The following is a 21026-nucleotide window of genomic DNA, read 5'->3' on the forward strand; positions in this document are numbered from 1 at the left end:
ACACAAGACGTCAGAGGAGGGAGAAGACCTTTGAGGAGGTTCAAAGATGTCCCAAGAGAGGGTCCTGAATAGAATATTGCAAGAGGCACAGACAATGCAAAGGGGGAAGGTGGCAGTGGGGCCAAGAAAGGGCTCCAGAGGGGGTTAGCTAGAGGCTGGGGATACACAGCACAGGAAAATGAAACTTGGGAGCACGGAGGAGAGCTTCAAATAGAGGATGCGTGGCTGGGAGCCAGACTTGCAAAGTCCAAGCAGCACACCTCTGGCAAGGCAGTTTGGTAAAGCAGAGAGAGTGGGTTTGCAATCAGAGCAACCTTGAACCAGAGTGGTTGAGGAGTCGCTTTCATTGTAAGTTGCGGTGGTAGGTAGGACAAGACACAGAGTTTAAGACAGGGGCTCATGCGACAACCCCCACTTCTCTCAACCCACTTTCTCCTTCCCGTCCTCCTGTGTCCTGTGTTCTTTCACGACCCCCTCCTTTCCACCTGATTTAGTTCTGTGTTCAGTTCTCAAGGTTCAATGTGATGTTTTTTTCCATGAAGCTAAATATATTTAACTTTTTATTGAGGGAAAAAAAAGAACAACATTGAATCCCATGACTAGCCGTCTTGGGTTGGGCTCAGTGCCGTGCCACTGTGCCTTTGTTTGAAGTGGGATAAAAATCCCTGTCTCAAAGGGTAAGAGACATAGCAGTGAGCCTGACAAACGGTGAGATCTTCACACAAACGCAGTCCCTTCCCTTGACCTCCAGATCCTTAGATACACACGCACGCACACCCACATGCACACACAGCTCCCCAATATGCTAGGAAGAGAAAGGAGCCATTCACCATATGCTCCTGTTTCACTTTATCCTTAAGTCAGTTCTGTAGGGGAGTGGAGTACAGGAGATATAAAAGGACACTGAATAAATATTCCAGGTTGAGTTTTTTAAGAAAAACCACTATTGGGAGTAGGAGAAAACAGACATTTTATATGTAACTGGAATTGAGAACATTCTCTGCGGTTAAAGTTAGCAGTCCATGCGTAAGAATGCTGTTAGTAAATTAAGAGTTGCACAGAATGGGGTGGGAAGATCCAGCTCCATGGTAGAGCACTCCAAACACATTTGCATATTGTCTAGCAAGGTGCTGTTTAATAATGCATTAGATGTCTTCAGAATGTGTGGTTATTTCTAATTTCTCATTTATAAGTATATCCATGATTGATGATGGTTGTTTCTTTCATCTTCTTCATTAAGCTAGGAAGGGGTCAGCATCCGGGTAAGATGTAAAAGTCTCTGAGAAATACCTGGATTCAAATCCTGTCTCAATTACCATTTGTCCTTAGTGTCTTCATCTGTAAATGAGCGTATCCATTAGGCCAGGTTGGGAAACCTGCCATGGAAACAAACAAGGCCAGCATCTCCCTGACTTGCTGCTCCATCACTCACATTACACGATCGCTGCAGGTCAGCTTCATCCCCCCTTTGTGGCCATCCCCCCTCTGTGGCCTCAATGGAGCAGCCTCTTTGTGGGCTCTCGCCTGACTCTTAGCAGCGAGGGAGAAGAAAAGGACACAGGGGCTCACATGCTGGCTCTTAAAACTTCTGTTCAGAAGTGCTGCACATCACTTCTGCTCAGATTTCACCACCAGCCAAAACAAGACCTGGCTAACCCAACATCAATGAGGCAGATAAATGTAACCCTTCCAAAGAGGGACAGTAAATATCTTGAGGGAGTCTACAGCCTACCAGAGTAGAAGGTATTAATGAGTTTTGTCAGGATAAACCCATACAACTTCCTAGGCACAGTGCTTAACCATTTTAAAGACTTATTAAATTATTCCATTCAACAAATACCACAGAACACCTGCTATAGGGATATAACATAATGACAGGGGTTCTTAGTTAGGAATTTATTCTAGCCAGGTTAATCCGAAGAACTGAACAATTCATGTGTATTGGCTATCTCCCAGAATCTGCAGGGAGGGCCAGAGAATCTGATTTAGAGGCTACTGACCCGTGAACCACTCCCAGTCCAAGCGTGGGCTTCCACCAGGCAGAGCACACTGCCCCGCAAGGGGCATGAACACAACAGAGTGTCCCGCACGTTGCTGGATGTCTGATGCCGGAGCCTCCACCACTACGGTCCTCTAAAGGCTCGATGCCTTCACCACCATCCCAGCCCTAAGATGCATTTCCCGTGGACCCTGCTTCTTCCTATGGTCGCTCCTCAGTCACTCTCACACAGGCTAGTGTGGCTGCTAGAGCCTGGGAGACTCGCCAGGACTCTAGTTGCAAGGGGAAGGCACACGAGTTCTGCATCCTTTCTTAAAGACGCAGGACTCGTAAATGACGAGAACTGACCACATTTTAAAAGGTGGTTCAAAGCTACTGGATAACCACCTGCATGATAAACATCGACCGACCACACAGGATAAGGAAAAGAGTATAAGGAAAAGGCTTTACCCCTTCGGAGTTTCATAGGTCATAGAGTCAGTAGAGATACTGATATTCATCAGAATTTATTCAAGCATGAACGGAGGAGGAAATGTACACGGTTCTATGAGAGCTTACAATATTCCGGCCTTGACAGGTGGTCAAAGGTTCCCTGAGGAAATGGTAACTGAGCTGAGATCTGAACACGGGGTCCGATAGGGGTTTATCAGACTGAAGGTGAGGAAAGAGAGGAAGAGGCAGAGGGAAGGATCTGGGCAAAGACCCCTCTCAGGAAGGAGCTGGGAACCTCGTGAGGGATTAAAAGAGAAGTCCCCCAGTCAGGTGGGTGGAAATCTTGCAGTGAGAACCCTGGAGAGGCTAGGCAGTGCTGCACATCTGAGAATCTCTCCTTGCCGGGACCCACCCCCTATGGCTGTGATTCAGCTAGTGGACAGGGAAACAGCAGTGTGCATCATACAAGCTCTCCCTGGGGGCTCTGGTGCACAGTCTGGATTTGGAAGCATCAGTCTGGCCAGCATTCCCCTTCAAGTGACTTTTCCCAGGGTTTCAGGAAGGCAGCGAGAGAAAAAGGGTGATCGTTCTTTAAACACCTGCCATTGGCCAAGCACTGCACCTACCGGCTTTACAGAAATGACCTCATAGGTGGGTGTGTTTACACACAAGGGAACTAATTCCCAGCAAGGTTAAGTAACTCGCTCAAGGTCATCCAGATAACGAGGACTAGGAGCAAGCTTCGCGCTCATACCTCTCTGGTTCCAAACCCCATAGTCCTTCCATCACGCTGTGGAGCCAACCCCGGGTTGAGGAAGCAAGGCACCAGGCTTCCCCAAGTGTGGCCCTCAAACCAGCCACATCAGTGAGTTTAACAGGAACCTGTTAGAAATGCAGATTCTCAGACCCCACCCCAGACCCTCTGGGGGTGGCCCCAACGAGTGATGTGAGTCTTACCCAGCCGTCCTGGTGAGCCTGAAACACACCAAAGTTTGGGAACCTGTGCATGGGGCCAAACGTTCTTAAGGGTATTTAATGAAGGACCTCTCAGCCCACATCTACTACCTCCCTTGCCTCTCTTCTCCTTCAAACGGGAACAGCAGTCATAGAAGGGCTTTCTAGGAAGGACCTGGAGCTGCTGCGGTGACTCTGCCATCAGCAGCATCACGGTAAGTTCACACCAGTCCACATGGAACAGGGATGTTCACAGAGGCTCTTGCCCTGATCTGAAAATGGTCCCACAGAGCCTGCCCCAAGGGCCTACTAGGAACAGCCTGTGCTTGTCTCCCCTCCCCTGGAGACCAGAGGCCATAGGAGGGCTATGAAGAGAGACTTCCTGTCCCTTTGTACTTGGCAGAATGTAAAAGAATGGGGGAGTGGATTTAGGGCTCCAAAAAGGGCTGTCACCATCCTTAATAAAGGAAATCCAGCAAGAAGGTCCCTAACTGGGCAGTTCCCCAGGGAAGCACGATCCATCACTTGCTTGTGCATTTTTAAACAATAGTAGCAGCTGAAACTTTCTTTAAAAGAGAGTCGTGGCTGTGGAAATCAAGAGAGTGACATGTGGTCTGTGGGGTGCCTGGAGGAAACAGGAGATGGGGATGCTCGTCAGCCCACCTGGCTCTGCTGATGGAGGGGTTTGGGGCTTTGCAGTTTACCCATGAGACGCTGCCTTCTTCACACCGGCTGGTGCAGCTTCCTCCTTTCTGTCTGCTTCCCCAGCTTCAGCCATCACCCTCACCTGCCAGGGCCCCAAACAAATTGCACGTTTCCCCAAAGTGTCCAGCTCAGGAGGAGTGACCCAGTTTCCTGTCCCCAGAGACGGCATCTGGGAATTGCAGTGTTAGGTCACACTGCCCTTTTGTCATTTGCTCAAGACGTGTGTCAAATGTCAGCTTAGTGCCAGGACAGAGCCCAGGTCTGAGGGCACCCTGGCAACACCAACCGCACACACACGACTTCGGTTCCAAGTCCTAGAGCAGAAGGATGCTGACCCAAGAATCTTCAAACAGGCCATGGCGAAGTTCAGAGGGTTGGCAGAGGAAAAGAGGAGATTAAATAGGAACCAAAAACCATGAATTGCTTCAGTCAGCCATGGTGGGAGGAAAAGGAAAACTCACTCAGTTACGCCCGTGGGACCGGTGTTGTGGCTCTGCTCACTGCAGAGCCTGGCCAGCTCATGAAAACTCACAAGCCTCTTTAATGCTCACAAAAGAAAGAGCGAGAAGAAAAATGTATTTGCTTTTCACTAAGCAGATGCCCCAGGTGGGTGTCAGGTGTGTCTCTTTCTTTTCCTGAAGAACAGGGTTTTTTTGTGATTTGTTTGTTTGTTTTTACCAGATGCTGGTTACAGAGGAAGGACCTGGATTCTCAACAAGTATTTTCTTATAGCAAGGCTTGTATAGCAATGCACCATTTGTGAGTTACAATGCAATGTTCACATGAAGAATGGAAGAGGGAACTAAGTTGATGCTAAACATAAGTAGAATTCTTTCGTGGACTTAATCATCTGCCTGCCTCTGCGTACCCTTAAAAGCTAGTTCACTTACCTCTCACAGGAGATGAAAATGAACAACGAGGTTAAAGAATCTCATCAACATGAATCCAACTCAACATTCTTCCATAAGTGGGGTCCAGAGGCACTGCTCCAATTTCAGTGCTTCCCCCAGCCCACAACTTCATCAGAAGACCTGGGCTATCTCACAGTTAGCTTTTTTCTCCTTTCCCTCTTCCTACCATTTCTTTCTTTCTTTTTTTTTAATTGAAGTATAGTTGATTTGCAATGTTGTGTTAGTTTCTGGTATACAACATAGTGATTCAGAAATGTGTGTGTGCGTGTGTGTATGTATGTATATATGTATATATTCTTTTTCATTATAGGTTATTATAAGCTCTTGAATATAGTTCCCTGTGCTCTACAGTAGGACTTTGTTGTTTATCTGTTTTATATATAGTACTTTATATCTGCTAATCACAAACTCCTAATTTATCTTCTTCCCCTACCCCCTACCCCCTTTCCCCTTTGGCAACCATAAGTTTGTTTTCTATGAGTCTGTTTCTGTTTTGTAAATAAGTTCATTTGTGTCTTTTTTTTTGTAGATTCCACGTATAAGTGATGTTATATGATAGTTGTCTTTCTCTGTCTGACTTACTTCACTTACAATGATAATCTCCAGGTCCATCCATGTGGCTGCAAATGGCATTATTTCATTCTTTTTTTTTGGCTGGGTAGTATTCCATTGTATATATGTCTATACCACACCTTCTTTATCCAATCATCTTACCATTTTTATACAACTAAAATGTAATTTAAATGAAAGCACTATAGATAACATTTCAGTATGTGCATCTCAAAATCAGCACGCAGCCTGTGAGAACCCATGGAAGAAAGGAGGTGCCTATTGTTACCAGGTACCCCATTTCCATCTTGCCTGCTGGTGGGGTGCTTCAGAGCATGATTTTTCCTTTAGCCACTGTGGCTTGCTGCCAGCTACGTCCACCTCTTAATGTAAACCTGTTGCAGCCTCCCTGAGTCACTCAAGTCTCCTTGCCTCCAGGGAAACTCAAAACCTTCTTCCCTCCAAACTCTTCCTGAGTGCATCTCCTTCAGGCTCTGCTTGCTGTCAGCCCTGGCAATTAACCCCATGACAGACGAGGACCAAGGCTGTCCTAAGCCCCACAGCGGAGCTGCAAATAAGCTTTGCCCTCCCTGGTGTCCCGGGTGGAGCTGGCAGCAGTTGCTAACTGCCTAATGTGAAGCCTGCGTTCTAGCTCCAGCATCACCAGTCACAAGCCACTGAGACCTCCTTGCAGAAAATGAGGCCGTGGATCATGTGGTGGGCACACTAGGCTCCACCTCTCCCACCTCCACCCATTTGCTTTCCCTCTCTCAGCTCTAGGGAAATTTGGGGGGTTCATGCTCCTCAAAGTTCACCAACCTCACAGGGTCCTTTGGGGTTTAGGATCCTCTCCGTGGAATCTTCCCTACTAATGAGCACGAGGTGGTGACTACGAATGAGACCAGCCAGGAATGGCAGCAGAGAACATTGCGGTCTTTTCAGTCACTGCCTGTCATGCAGATGTGGGTATGAGCTGCAGATGTGGGTATGCGCTGCAGATGTGGGTATGCGCTGCAGATGTGGGTATGCACTGCAGATGTGGGGATGGGCTGAATGTCTGTGCCCCTCAAAATTTACATGCTGAAGCCCTAACCTCCACCGTGATGGTGTTTAGAGATGGAGCCTGTGGGAGGTAATTAGATTCTGATGAGGTCAAGAGTGGGGCTGCCATGATGGAATTTATGTTCTTGGAAGAAGAGGAAGAGAAACCAGAGTTTCTCTCTCTCTCTCTCTCTCCCTCCCTTCCTAAGTGAGGACAGAGTGAGAAGCCAGATCTGCCAGTACCTTGATCTTGGACCTTCCCAACCTCCAGAACTGTGAGAAATAAACATCTGTTTAAGCTACTCAGTCTACAGTATTTTGTTACAGCAGCTCAAGCAGACAGGCAGATGTCACCCCATCGTGACCATTATTGATTCATTCTTCATAGAAAAGAATAAAAAGAGGCATGGGAAATAAACAACTAACATTTCCCAAGTTCCCAGTATGCGCTATGCTCTGTGTTAGATAATTTAAGTTTTTCCCTTAATTCTCACAACTCTAACATAGCATCTCTCTTGTTTCAGTTTTAGAGATAAGAAAATTGAGCCAGTAAGAGAACAAGTCATCAAAGTTATATAGGTAACATCTAGCAGAATTATCGTTTAAACCCGCAACCCTTGATCTCAAAGTTTCTGCTACGGTAAAATGAAACTTGTGAACAAGATCAGCCTTCTCAGAACACACACAACATCACAAAATGCAGCTAAACCAAGATTTTATCTTTTAAAGTCCAGGGTGTTTGCTTTTGCTTTAGAGTATTTAGAGAAATGTAGAGGATGGTGGCTTTTTTCCTTAAACCAGTTCATTTCATGTAGTCCCTTGTAAAAATAATTTCCTTAGCTGACAAGCCTAGAGATTGAAGCACAGACTTGTCTCATTCATCTTAATATATCCTACAGTAACACCACCAGCAGAATGCGACAGGAAAATCACATTCAGCCTTGGAAGGCCTTAAAATGTGGAGCAAAATGAAGGAAGCACAATTCTCACACTGTCAGGCATGGTTTGTTAGACAAACTTTTCCCGGGCTATAAATGAAAAGCCTGCAGCCAGAAAACACAGGGAATTCCAGAGTCCTCCCCCAAAATTCAGTGTTATCCCTATTTGCATAAATCAGGGATTTTTTAAACAACCGCAACAGCCCAATGTCATGCATTGAATCAATTTCAACACTCTGGGAAGAAAACAGAGAAGGAGGCTTCCTTTCAACTTTTTTCTTTTTTCACTTAAGTGTGTTCTGCCAAGATCTCACAATTCTAGGAATATGGAAGACGGTTTTGCTATACAAACCAACAAACAAAAACACGAATGCTGACTCACTCCAGATCTAAAAAAGCAACAAAGAAATCTTTTACTCCTGGTGAAGAAATCCAAACAGAGAGACTTGAAGGAGACTGAGACAGAAGTATGCCGCCTCTGGGATCTTACGGTGGGTTTTTCTCCCCTTCATCTGTGACATCTTTCTCTCTCCGTGTTCTTCTGTATGACAGATACTCAACACATTAAAGTAAAAACTGCTTTTCCACCACACCTGGAAATTTAGGGGTATAAACTATACCCACTAGGTGGGTTTGAGGTCAGCTGATTGGCTAATACTCAGCTTCTAAGTCCTTGGTACCACGCCAGGTGCTGCAGAAAATAGAGATGTTTAAAAACCGATCCTTAACGCTGAAAGAGTTTCTATATTTTTATGGAAAAAGATGATCACCAATGAGACAAGAATGAGCCAATTAAAATATTCAATGATTACACTTTCTAGCATTACACCTGCAGGTGCTGTAAGGTTTCCGAGTGGAGGGGAATTGATTTAAAGGCTATGGGGAGGCCGAATCGGGCTCATTAAATTCCTTGGCCTCAACCTACTTCTTCCGTAAAGCCAGCTCGGAGCCTGAAAGCATCCCTGCCAGGCCAGCTGGCACATTCCTTTGGTGTTAACTGTAAAGACTCAGACATTCACTGCTCACTCGCTCCCAGTTCACATAAGCAGACATGTGTCGATAAACGACCAGGTGCAAAGTGTTTCCTGTCTTGTGAGGACACAGCCATCACTAAGACACCAGCATTTTTCAGCACTCACCTTCAGTCTTTGGGTGCGGGCTGCTGCAGAGAGCGTGTGCCCACCTCTCTTGAGCCAAGGTAAATATTGCAAAGGGCTGAACGCTGAGGGTATCTGCACACAGCACTCCCAGCAGGTAGAAGAATAGGCTCTTGACAGCTGACGGGGAACATAAGCCGTGCATCACAACACACACTCATCTTTCCTTCATGCCGCCTGCATCCACTACTTTTAAGTTCTGGAAGCATCTCCCCTAGAATTCCAGGGTGGGTTGTGAGTGGTGGGGGGATTCTTTTGAGGAAAGCTTAGAAGAGGATGGTTAGCCCAGAGCACTCTGGCTGGTTTCAGGATCACAACCGAGACTCATTATTTCCTTCCTCTTCAGACATTATAGATTCTTCTGCCTCCTGGCCTCCACTTCTCAGGTCTTGGTGGCTTACTCCATGGCATCACCTATGTCCTCATCCTTGAGGGATCTTGGCCCCAGTCATCCTGCCCTTATCAGACCGGCTGCTGCCCTCTTTTATCAATAAACAAGGGAGTTTCTAGAGGCACCGCAAGGAATTACCTCAAAAGCCATACTTTCTCCTGATAATCAGGGTCAATCTCCCCTGTTGGACTATGACATGAGCTCGCATACACAGCCACCTTTTTTTTTCTTTTTTTTTTCTTCTTTTTTCTCTTTTTTTCTTTTTTCTTTTTTTTTTTTGAACAATATAACATTATTTTATTGATTTATAATCGTTTTACAATGTTGTGTCAAATTCCAGTGTAGAGCACAATTTTTCAGTTATACATGAACATATATATATTCATTGTCACATTTTTTTCTCTGTGAGCTACCATAAGATCTTGTGTATATTTCCCTGTGCTATACAGTATAATCTTGTTTATCTATTCTACAGTTTTGAAATCCCAGTCTGTCCCTTCCCACCTCTGCCCCCTTGGCAACCACAAGTTTGTATTCTCTGTCTGTGAGTCTGTTTCTGTTTTGTATTCATGTTTTGTTTTTTTTATATTCCACAAATGAGCGATCTCATATGGTATTTTTCTTTCTCTTTCTGGCTTACTTCACTTAGAATGACATTCTCCAGGAACATCCATGTTGCTGTAAATGGCATTATGTTGTTGGTTTTTATGGCTGAGTAGTATTCCATTGTATAAATATACCACATCTTCTTTATCCAGTCAGCTATTGATGGACATTTAGGCTGTCTCCATGCAGCCACTTATCTTTGAATCAAGGTTTTTGCCTCATTCGTCAGCTGGTTGTCAGGGATCCTCCGTACGGTGATAGGTATGTGCTGAGAGAGATTCTGTTGCAACAGTCATCCTTATTATCTCCTGTCTGGGCTACTTGCTCAGAAATCTTTCTTGTGCTTTCTGGCCTTGCTCATGCTCCAGCCTTTGCGTGCTACCTCCATCTTGCGATGGATGGTTGTTGGACCCGTCCAACCCTATGGCTTAGTGGGTACAACAGAACTGTGCTCACGATGGACAGTTTTGACTCTGCAATCACTGGTGTCTCACGACCAGTCATTTCCATCACTGACTACCATGGCTCAGTGGCATGCCAGAAGCTATTTTTCAAAAAGGTATGACATTGTTAGAATAGGCATGATCTTGCTCCAAAATCCTAGGGTCTGGGTTGTGATTCTCCTTGGGTGCTTAGCATAACTTCTTTATGGAGTCGTTTCCCACCACTGGGAATGTGTCTAATATCACAGGTCTGCTAGAGCATACGGCCAAATGCCAGGGCCAAATAATGCACAGTAGCCTTGACCTGCTGCAGGGCCCTTTCCTGTGGACCCCAGTCAAAATTGATAACCTTCCATATCACTAGGCTGGAGCATTATTCCATGGTGTGGACTGTGCAGCTTCTCAAACCTCAAGAGACCCATCAGATGTTGAACATCCTTCTTTGTCCCGGGAGGCACAAGAGGAGACAATTTGCCCTTTGCTGCAGAGATGTTTTGGCATACCCTAAACAACCAAACACCTAAAATTTTTACTAATATGGGGTCCCCTAAACTTTCATTGTTTTTTTTTCCCCTATCCTCTGAAGTGAAAGGGGCTTCCAATGAACTAGCATTATTTTTTCATTTGGTCCAATTAGCATGATTCCATCCAAAGAGTGGACAAATGAATGTTCTATGGATTGCCCAGCTGGTCCAGATCTCTGAGAGTTAACACAGCCTTAGAGCAAGACTGTAAATGTATACATTTGTCTATCCCAAGTAAATCTGTAGTGTTCCAGATATATTTTTCTGTCTGGATAGATACAAAAGAATGGGTTGGCCAGACTACATTTCATGAATCTGAGCTATGCTTCTCTGATCTAAAAAAAATGCACTCTGGGAGCAGCTGTAATTAGCATGAGCACTTGCTTGAGCTTGTAGTATCTACAGTCATCCTGCAGGAGCCATCTGGTTTTTTCAGGGCTCACACCGGTGAAATAGATGGAGATAGGATGGGAAAGAATTTCAGGGATGACATTCATTTCTTTCGTTCCCCCAGGATGTAATATTCCTTTTACTTACTGCCCTGCCAGGGGAGAAGGGTGCAATTTCGGAGGTTTTCTTCCATCCAGCCTTCCTGTTATGGTAGCTTTTGGTGCACAGGCTAAGAAACCAATGTCAAGGTTGTGCCTATTACCAAGTACATCATCTCCAGTTATACATCAGGGACCAGAAAAAGGACTCCTGGCTGAGTCCACACTGTAATCCAGACATGGGCTCCATTTTATTTGAACACTCCCTTTTCCCCAGCGCGTGGTTTCCTGAGTAAGGGTTTGTAGATACCTTTGGGGAAGTACCGGAGAAATCATTATCTGCTAATTCATTGCTGTATTGCAGAATCCTTCCTCCTGGGTACCGTCCTCTGCATCAGTCAGTGGGTTCTGGGTTTGCAAACTGTCTCATATCTGGAACTAGGTGAGAGGTCATGACTTCTTGTTGGAACAGTTGCCGTCAGCATTGTAATCATACAAACCTGATTTCTTTGGATCATACAGATTGCTTTCCTTTTTTTTTTTTTTTTTTTTTTTTAATGTTGGTTTCTCTTCCCTTCTTTATTCTGCAGCCAGGGCATACCATAATATGCCACCTATTTTTTTCCTTTTTTCATGGACAAAGTAACATCATATTGTAGCCTGAAACATTTATTTATAATTTTTAAACCATGTCCGACATTTTCTACAGTTTGTCCTTCAGATTCTTTGAAATGCACCAGTCATTTAGACACTTGCAGAACAATCTAAATTCAGAATCCTCTTACACTTTTATAATTTTTCTCCTCAAACGCTTAATCTGAGAACAGTTTTGTTTTGTTTTGTTTTGTTTTTAGGTGTTACCATTTATGATCAATCATTGGAGATGCTGCAGATAACATGGGGGCATAGGAAGACATGTATTTGACCATCCTGTGACCCCAAGGTGAGAAGTTGCACTGAGGGAAGGCCAGACAGTATGGGGGGACCCTGGTCCATTCTTGACGGCTCAGACGAATGTTCTCTTAGGAGCTGCTGCTCCAGCTGAGACTTGCAAGGTGAATATCAGATGGCATCTCACCTAGAGATCCCAGAAAGGGGGTGGCCAAGTCACCAGAGCCTTGTAGGATTGGGTCCTGGTCACCACTGGCAGAGTTGAGTGACCCAGCCCTCCCGTCCTCTCCACTGGAATACCACCAGCTCTGGGACTAACTGATTGGGAAAGGGAGCTGACAATGACTATGGCCTTTACCTGTCATCACAGCCCCCTGTGTGGCATCTGGCAAGCCTGTGCTTCAGTCTCCTGTTCGGAGACTGGGGTTAGAAAAAATGCCGAGCCTGCTTCTTGCCCAGGACTGTCGGAGGAGATGAGTAAGGTGACCCTTTTGAAATAATTCTGAAGGGGATTGACAGCTGAGAGCTCTGTGGACAGTGCTACCTGGGGCTGGCAGAACAGGGTCCTTCAGTGTTCCCAAAGGACCTAGGTGACACATCACAGCATCCACTACAGCTGGTCATTGTGTAAGGAGATGGGATAACTAACGAGGGCTGGGAAGCTGTAGACGGCAGGCTTTCAACAGCTCACCCTGGAAGGCTATGTGTCCAGAAAAGGGCTGTTTGGTTCAGAAAAACTGTGGAATAAGTCGAGGGAAGTTTGCTGAGTCAGAGAGACAGTGAGGTGAGCTGCAGGAAAGTCACTGCGTGGTGATTCAAGAGACAAAGATTTTGGCCTTTTCTTCCTCAACTTCGAAGTAACTGGGAAAGTCACTCTACTTCTCTGTCCCTCAGTCTCCTCATCTGAAAATGAAGGAGGTACCTAGAAGATAACAGAGGAGAAGATTGAAATGACCTCGGTTGTGGCGATGACTCTTTAGATACAACATGAAAGGTATAACCTTACAACGAGATACCTCTGCACACCTATTAGAATGGTATGCATTCAAAGCACCGACAACACCAAATGCTGGTCTGGAGGATGTGGAGCAACAGGAACTCTCACTCATTGCTGGTGGGAGTGCAAAATGGTACAGACCCTTTGGAAGACAGTTTGATGGTTTCTTACAAAGCTAAACAACTACTAGATGATCCAATAATTGTGCTCCTTGGTAACTGACCATGATGAGACCAAACAAGAACAAGGTGAGAATGGGAATTACTTAGGGGTAGAGGAAGAGAGAATTCCAGGAGGAGGAGGAGAAGGAACTAGCCTGGAGTCTCGAGAATGACAGAGTTGAGCAGGGGCCCCAAATGCGGCTGGACAGGCAGATGGGGGCTGGATCATACAGGGCCTCCAAGGTCACATTAAGGCTTTTAGACTTTAGACCAAAAGCAATGGGAAGACCAGGGAAGGTTCTGAGCAAGGTAAGAGGTGATTGCAGCTGCACGATAAACCTCAGCTATTTTAGGAACTTGGCAATTACAGTTGTAATTTGGCCCTGGAATAGATTATCAACAGAGCTGGGGGGAACATTCTCCCGGAATAAATCGAGTTGACAGTTAAGGAAGATAGATAACTTCACATGGGAAAGTTGCATAATAGAGCTCCAGGGGACTGCAAATGAGGTCAGAGTGGGGAAGCTGGACAAAGCAGAGATGTCAGGCTCTTGTCCCTGAGATGGGAGTCTCCGAAGTGGGAAAGGAAAGGTAGACATTTTGCTCCTTTTGTCACAAGCCAAAAGTCTATTTTGAAGGGATATAGGGGGCTTTAAAAAAAATGAAGTATAGTTGATTTCCAATGTTGCATTAATTTCTAATGCACAGCATAGTGATTCAACTATACAAACAAATAAACACATGTTCTTTTCTATATTCTTCTTTCATTGCAGGTGACTACGAGCCATTGAATATAGTTCCCGGTGCTCTACAGTAGGACCTTGTTGTTTATCTACTCTGTGCAGAGTAGGGAGAGCACCTCCTGATGGGAGATTACCTCCTGCATCTTAGGGTCACTAACATGCAGGATAGTAGGATAAATTTTCAAAAGGGGAGGAATGACTATAACAGACAAAAGAACTGCTCCCCAAACATCTGCAAAGGCTTTTTCAGAGACTTCTCCATCACTTCCATAGATGGTTATTTTCCTAGGGCACCAACTGTGCCCAATAGGTGGGCAACTTGTGAGAAAGAGGAATAGAAAAGGAGGTGGTCTTATATGAAAATGAATATATGTATGTATATGCATGACTGGGACGTGATGCTGTACACCACAAATTGACACATTGTAATTGTACTTCAATATTTAAAAAAAGAAAGCAAGAAAGAAAAAGGAAGGGATCTTCATTTTCAACAAATTCTCCAGGAACTTTTTCCTTTTTCTATCCCGTTTCCCCAATCTCAGACTAAACTCTGGGTGACTCCTTTTCTTTTATTTCACAATTTCTGCTACTCGAGGACAAATAATTTCAATGCCGGAGTGGGGAAGCTCATGAAATCCGTCAAAACAGTGGTCAGTGGGGATCATTTTTAAGTGCTTTCTAGTTCCATTTGTGCTTAATAATAACATTAATGTTTATTAAGCACATACTAAATGCCATGCTACTATAGATTTTGTGTTTTATACACGTAATTTTTAGAAAAGTATTATTTCCAATGTTGATTGAATGACTGGTTGAACAATAATTGAATAGTCATCTGGAGGTAATTGGAAACTGGCAATGGAACTATGTGAATGGGTCAATTAAGAGATGAATGAAAGGGTCCTATTAAGTCAAAAAAAAAAAAAAGAAGAAGAAGAAGAAAGAAACTCTGATTGTGCACATTTATCAGGGAATAAATCTGGCTGGGAAAAAAAAAAAACAACAGGGCTATAATCCTCTAATTACCTGTATTGAGGGATCTCTAAATTGGCTTGAAACCCTGAAAACTCAAATACATCCTGCCTTTAGCCAGTTACTAATTTCTTGGATGGGATTATCAAGTGAAAGTTAAATGAACCAACAGAGACACCTGCGTAAATTCAGATCACCTGTAAGAGATCGTTTGCTTGCATCTAATGGGAGCTTAATGGGTAGCTTAGCTACCCGTTAAGAATCCTTTAATTGACTATGACCAGAGCCAGAAATTCTGAACAAACTATGGAAATTGTGACCGCAGTGCACAGGAGAGGATGTGTCTAGGTATGAATAAGGTATTGTTGGAAATTGAAAATTTCATATCTAGTCACATTTCGACCTAAGTCTTCAACTCTAATGTCTTCTTTGGTATTTAGTAGTCCTCATAACTGCCCCTTCTCAACTCCTTTCTTTCCATTCGTTGAACCCAGGGCTAGAAATTAAAGGAGAAAAGCTGAGAATGTGTTGAATGGTAAAGAGAGAAATCACTGACATTCAGGGTATTTGTTGTTTTATCAACCTGGATCCCTGAGCAAAGACCCTCTGTTGACCCAGAGCTGAGAAAGATACAGCTGGTGGCCGCTGTAACTCACTGAGCGTTTAGAGTTGCTCGTTACTGCAGAATAAATCCAGAGCATAGGCCCTCTCCCAGGAGGAGCTCAGTAAATGTTTTGTTTTGTTTTCTTGAACCAGGCACACAGAATTGAAGCATTTGTAATCTTTGGTTCATGAGACAGTATCAGTAGTCATCCACACGTGTCCCTCTTTCATTTTCTATATTCTCTTGAATTTGATTATTTTCATAATGAACATCCACGAACCTCCAACCAGGCCAAGAATGAGAAAATTGTCAACAACCTCATCTCTGTATGTTCCCTTATCCCTACCTCTCCTGAGATGACCTCCACCCTAAATCTTCTGTTTCTCATTTTCTTGCTTAAAAAAGATTAATCTGTTTTATTATATACATATATAGGTAATAGGTAGTATATTGTTTTGGCTTTTGAACTTTATAAAAAGTATATCATACTTCTATACATTCTCCTGGAACTTGCTTTTTTCTGATCAAATTCATCCATATTCCTAAGTACAGCAGTAATTCTTTAATTACTGTATACTAATGCACCATATAAATACCTCAATATTTCATCCATTCTACTGTCATTGACATTTGAGTTGTCTCCAGAGTCTTTGCCATTATGAATGATGCTACTATAATCATTTTTGTGCATGTCTACTGGCACGCAGCTGCAAGAATAATGAGAGAAATAAAAATGAAAACACAATAAGATCATTAGGTATCAAATTATTTGAAATGTCAAGAATTAAAAGGTCTATCAAGATCAAGGGTTGGCGCAATGAGCATCAATAGGATCTCGAATACACTGCTGGTAGGAGTAGAAGCATCAGCACCATTGACAATAACTTGGCACTGTCGTTAAAGATGAGCATCAGCACGCCCTATATCAAAGCTCCATAAACGCTGAATGAACACATAAGTGACTAAGTGATCATTCAGAGAGTTAGTTGAGATACTTTCTACCTCTCTGCATGTTTGCCTCTTATCAGTCCCCTAGTGACTTTTCCACATTCGTGGATTTTCATCCCTGGCCCGCCATTTTCCTTTCTGCCTCATGTCCTGCCCATCATTTAGGTTAACTTGAGTTCCCAAGTGGATGACTCATCCACCATGCTAGCCTCCTCTTTCCATGACATCGGTTATGAGGACTTACTAGCTTAGTAAGTCCAAAGTGCTTAGAACAGTGCCTAGCATAGTGTAAGTGTTATATAAATGTATTTCCTTCAGCATTCCTACAGAATGACTATTGTCTGGTATGTAATTCAAGGATTCTTGGTTCCTTGGCCAAATGTATTTATATTCTCATTTCCATTTCATTTTTATTTGGGGTTTAGGTGTTTGTTTTCCTAACATACTTTTCCAGATTTTCCAGTGGAAATCCCCCCATAGTCAAAGATCAAATTTCCATGAGTTCTGGGTCTACCCAAATCATCCATTATTCAGATAAGTCACATCTCCCCTTCCCTTCCTTTAGAAGGAGAGCTCCACTCTGATGTTATCTGCTCGTTGTCATTACAACACCTAGTATCAATCTGGACTTCACCCCTTGCCTGTCCTTCCCTTAGTGAGCCTCATCTCCCCTTAGAGTTCTTTATTTTTTTTTTTTAATTTTGATTTTAACTTTTCTCCCCCTTATCAGAGGTAGTGGGGATTGAACCTAGGACCTCATGCATTCCAAGCACATGCTCTACCACTGAGCTATACCCCCACCTCTCTCCCCTTAGAGTTCTGACTTTATAAACTGCTTAGGTGTATCAGTCATTTCTACATCCTCCCCTTCAATCCCACTGACACTTGAAACTTACTTACTGACCAATGCTCAGAAAAGTTTACTCTCATCTCGCTCCTTTCCTCTTCAAACTGTCTCAGATTTCTCTATCACTTTGTAGAGCTGTCCCAGTCGTCGAAGGCAGGTTCCTCTATTGAATTTATTATTGATTCCCTTTCTATAGCTTTAAGAGAACTGCTAGAAACTTTCCTTCATCAGGATCAAACATGTGTGAGGTGCTGCTATTTTTGGATGTAAAGCGTGTGCGACTGGCCCTGGAGTTCACCAACTAGAATTCCCTCTAAGCCAGGGAGGACTTGGAGAGCACAGCGGAGGAGATTTACATGAAGTGGCTACCATCCTGATCATGTGAGCCATCAGGAACAGTCTTTCATTCTGATCTCCATCAGGCAGAGGGCATCAAAACAAGCCCACTTCCAGGGGCTGTGAGAGGACCCTGTCCCAACCACCCTGGATATATTACTTGCAGGCTTCTGGGAAAGGGCTTGGAATGGGTTGTAGGGGGTCTCATAACAGTGCCAGGAGGCAGTGTGCTCAGTCAGGAACTGTAGCGTGAACTGGGATGGGCCAGAAAGAGAACAGAAAGAGAGGTGGATGAGAAAGAAGAGTGGGGGATGAGAATCAGATAACAAGGGTTGGAGAGGGGGCACATGCTAGACCACACATGCCTGAGAATCATTGAGTTTCAGAACTGAAGATGGCCTTGGAACCCATCTGGTTTAACCAGCTCACCTTACAGTTAGGAACACTTGGCTCATAGAGGTGAGCGGGCTTGTCCAAGGTCACAGAACTCTCAGCTGGATGGAAAACCCAGTTGTGGGAAGCCAAACTTTCTGTTTATATCAAGAAGTTTATCATAACATGCCAAAGTGCTTGCTATATCGAAAGCTAAAAATGATGTGGGATAATGTACATAATAAGATCATAATACAATAAAATTAACCAAGGGTTAATGTTGTTCTCCTGGTCAAGATACCATTATTATTATATGTAGGCTTTTAGTCATTAGTGACAATTTACTCTAGTGCAAAGAATTAAAGATATTTTTTTTCTTCTGCTCATCTGTATTTTCATTATCATCACATATTTCCTTCACAATGATTGAAAAAAAATGTTTCACCCTTTTGATTTAGAGTTACTGGTCCCCATCGAGTTGTCCAGAAGGAAACAGCGAATTAGGTAGTCTAACATCTTATTTTAAGATATGGAAAACTTGGCAAATTTCTTTTGGTTGCTATTCTTAGGAGAGTACCAATTTAACATTTTGTTTTACAAAGATTCCCAAACACCTTTTCTGCTCTCTAGTTTCCAAAGCTCCAATGCACAGTGATCTAGGAGCCAGAACAAATTCCCATGGGAAAAATCCCTTTATAGGTCAGTCATATTCAAAACACAAGCCTAGGGGGACAAGAAATAAGTTGGGAATTTGGGATTAACAGATACACATCAGTATATATAGATAAACATCGAGGTCTTATTGTGTAGCACAGGGAACTATATTCAGTATCTTGAAATGTTGCAGGAAAGTGTGTGACAGCTCAGTGTTACAGCTCAGTTGTGACAGCAACCTGGATCCAGGCGAGAGACCAAGCAGCACTCGCAGAGTTGGAGACCTCAGGTTTATTACACCAGCGGGCCCAGAGAAGTTAACACTCCAAGCTCTGGACCCCATCTGTAGGTTTACACAGGCCTTTATAGGCTGCCAGTTTACACTTTGTGACATCATATGCAAATAAGGTATAACAAAAATTGACTTAGGAACAAGCTTTGTAGAAATGGATCAATCAGGACGGAGAGAAATAAGCAATCAGGAGTGAGCTCCATGCAAATGAAGTACTACAAATGGACCAATCAGGAGTTAGCTCAGGGGACCAATAGAATTCTAGAGGTAAGTTCCACTTTCCCAGAAGTAAGCCATTTCAGAGGCAAAAAGTGAGATAAAGCCGCTGGGCCAGGGAACCGGATGGTGCTGGCAGGAGAGTAGTGGCCCTGCCTGGGGGTCCTGCCGGCTTTTTTTATGGGGCTTCCCACCTCAGTAATAACTTATTGTGGAAAAGAATCTGAAAAAGAATATATATATGTGTAACTGAATCACTTTGCTGCACACTTGAAACATTGTAAATCAACTATATTTCAATAAAAATAATTTTAAAAAGTCCCACAAACCTAGGAGGATTCTAGAAAGACGGTGTGTTTGGTTTCAGACCACTGCAATAAAGTAAATTACACAATGTTTTGGTCGACCAGAGCATATTTAAAAGTTATGCTTACACTAAACTGTAGTTTATTAAGTGTACAGTAGCATTATGTCTAAAAAATGTACATAGCTTAAATAAAAAATATTTTATTGCTAAAAAATGAGGATAGAGAGAGTTGAGTTTGGAGGGAGACCTGCCTACTGGTGGGAGATCTGAATACATTGTTAACTCTCTTTGTGGCCCTGGACACAGTTCTCAGTGCATCTGTCTGGGCCTCAGTCTCCTCATCTACAAAATGGGGAAGCTGACATCTACGCTATGAGACTGATGTGTGAAGCACCTGGCGTATATAAAGGCTCAGAAGTGGCTGCTTACAGCCAGGCCTCTTGTCCTCTGACTCCATCCTTGCTGACTCCAAAAGCACAGCGGGGAGAAGAGCACTCACATTCGGGAGACAGGGCGCAGGGGGGCCTTGGACAGCCTGGGTGTGGTGTCTGTATTCAGCGGAACACCCTGGGGCATAGAGAGCCTCTTGCTTTCTTTTCCCCAAATCACTTCCCCCACTGGCTTCCTGTGGCTCATACCACCCTAGGGTCATCTTCCTGCCAGCATCCCCACCCCTCCCTGAGGCCTCCCAGGGCAAACATGTCAGCACTTGGTGTTCAGAAACAGTTTTGAGGGCCGTCCGGATGCAGCCAATGACCACAAAAAACATTTGGCCTGGATCCACATTTGGCAATCAGGGAGCACCGGAGGGCATGCAGCTGAGACACAGGATTCAGGCAAAGAAATCCCCTTCGTCCTTTCCTTCTTAATTTGTTCTGTTTGCGGAATGCCATCCATTATTGCTTAATAGTTACATTCATGAACCACTGTCTTCCTGCCGCAAACCTCCCCACACTCAGGCTTTCAACTCTCAGGGCTCCAGGGCAGCTAAGACGTATCCCCAGCCCCATACATCCAAGTGAAGAAGGTAAGTCCTCTAAATCTCAGGTCTAGAAAAATGCTATTGATGTCACAAAAGGCTTTTCTGGTGGTACTAATGATTTTTTGTACTCTGAATGGAGGAAGAATTAGTAGGAAGTACAGTTACTCACAAAGACTCCAAAAATTCTAGCGAAGCCTCTTTATATTGTCACATATTTTTTTTTTACAAACCAAGGATGATGTATTTCTCATGTGAAATTTCCATTAATATATATTCAAATAATTAGAAAGCTTTCTTAATTGTTTGTATAGTCAGTAATGAAAAAGTTACGTTGAAAATCACAAGAACTACAAAATTTTAGTTGAAACACTACATTATTTATTAACCAGTCTCAGAAAAGTTTTCGTTATAGAGGTTAAAAATTAAATAATTTATTTAGATTTTATGTATTAATATTTGACTTCAGAAAAAAAATTATACTTTATCCTTTACTTAAAAAAAAAAAAGAAGAAGAAGAAGGTAAGTCTTCTGGGTTCCAACCCGCTCTGGGTTGTTCAAAGTGTTCA

General features: G+C 43.6%; 1 non-coding gene across 1 annotated transcript; it reads right to left on the reverse strand.

Moving 5' to 3' along the window:
* Nucleotides 1–17181: 17181 nt before the first annotated feature.
* Nucleotides 17182–17253, reverse strand: TRNAS-GGA (transfer RNA serine (anticodon GGA)). The gene has a single exon. It is a non-coding gene; the product is annotated as a tRNA-Ser (tRNA).
* Between the last annotated feature and the right edge of the window lie 3773 nt (nt 17254–21026).

This window comes from Camelus dromedarius, chromosome 19 (assembly GCF_036321535.1).
Source record: "Camelus dromedarius isolate mCamDro1 chromosome 19, mCamDro1.pat, whole genome shotgun sequence".
NCBI lineage: Eukaryota > Metazoa > Chordata > Mammalia > Artiodactyla > Camelidae > Camelus > Camelus dromedarius.